This window comes from Penaeus monodon, chromosome 22 (assembly GCF_015228065.2).
Source record: "Penaeus monodon isolate SGIC_2016 chromosome 22, NSTDA_Pmon_1, whole genome shotgun sequence".
Lineage (NCBI taxonomy): Eukaryota > Metazoa > Arthropoda > Malacostraca > Decapoda > Penaeidae > Penaeus > Penaeus monodon.
The window spans coordinates 35,635,088-35,635,506 of record NC_051407.1 but is presented as its reverse complement, the minus strand read 5'-3'; positions in this window follow the sequence as shown (position 1 = coordinate 35,635,506).

Genomic DNA, 419 nt, shown 5'->3' with positions numbered 1-419 from the left:
CATCACAAAAATAACCTATTAGTTCTGATGACCTGAAATTTACTGATCATATTCCTCTGTACTCTGGTAAAATGTTGCCTGTTTACGTGCAAAACCGTTCTAAAACTGATTTGAGGTAGAATTATGCCATTATTTTAAGTTTGAAAACGCAACTGGGATTTTATTCGGGTCCATAGCACCTCATACATAATACCACGGCACTAAAAAGGGTACAGATTGCAATAAGGAGAAAAAATGGGGAATGTTCTCGCATTTAAGTAAAGAACGTTGTGTTAAGTGCAGATAAGGGAACTCCTTTAGAATACAAACTCATATATTATGTATATTTTGTCCTTTCACAAATCTACATGTTAGTACCCAACAACCACGTGCACCGAAACACAGACCTGTGTTTCGGTGCACGTGGTTGTCACAGGCAA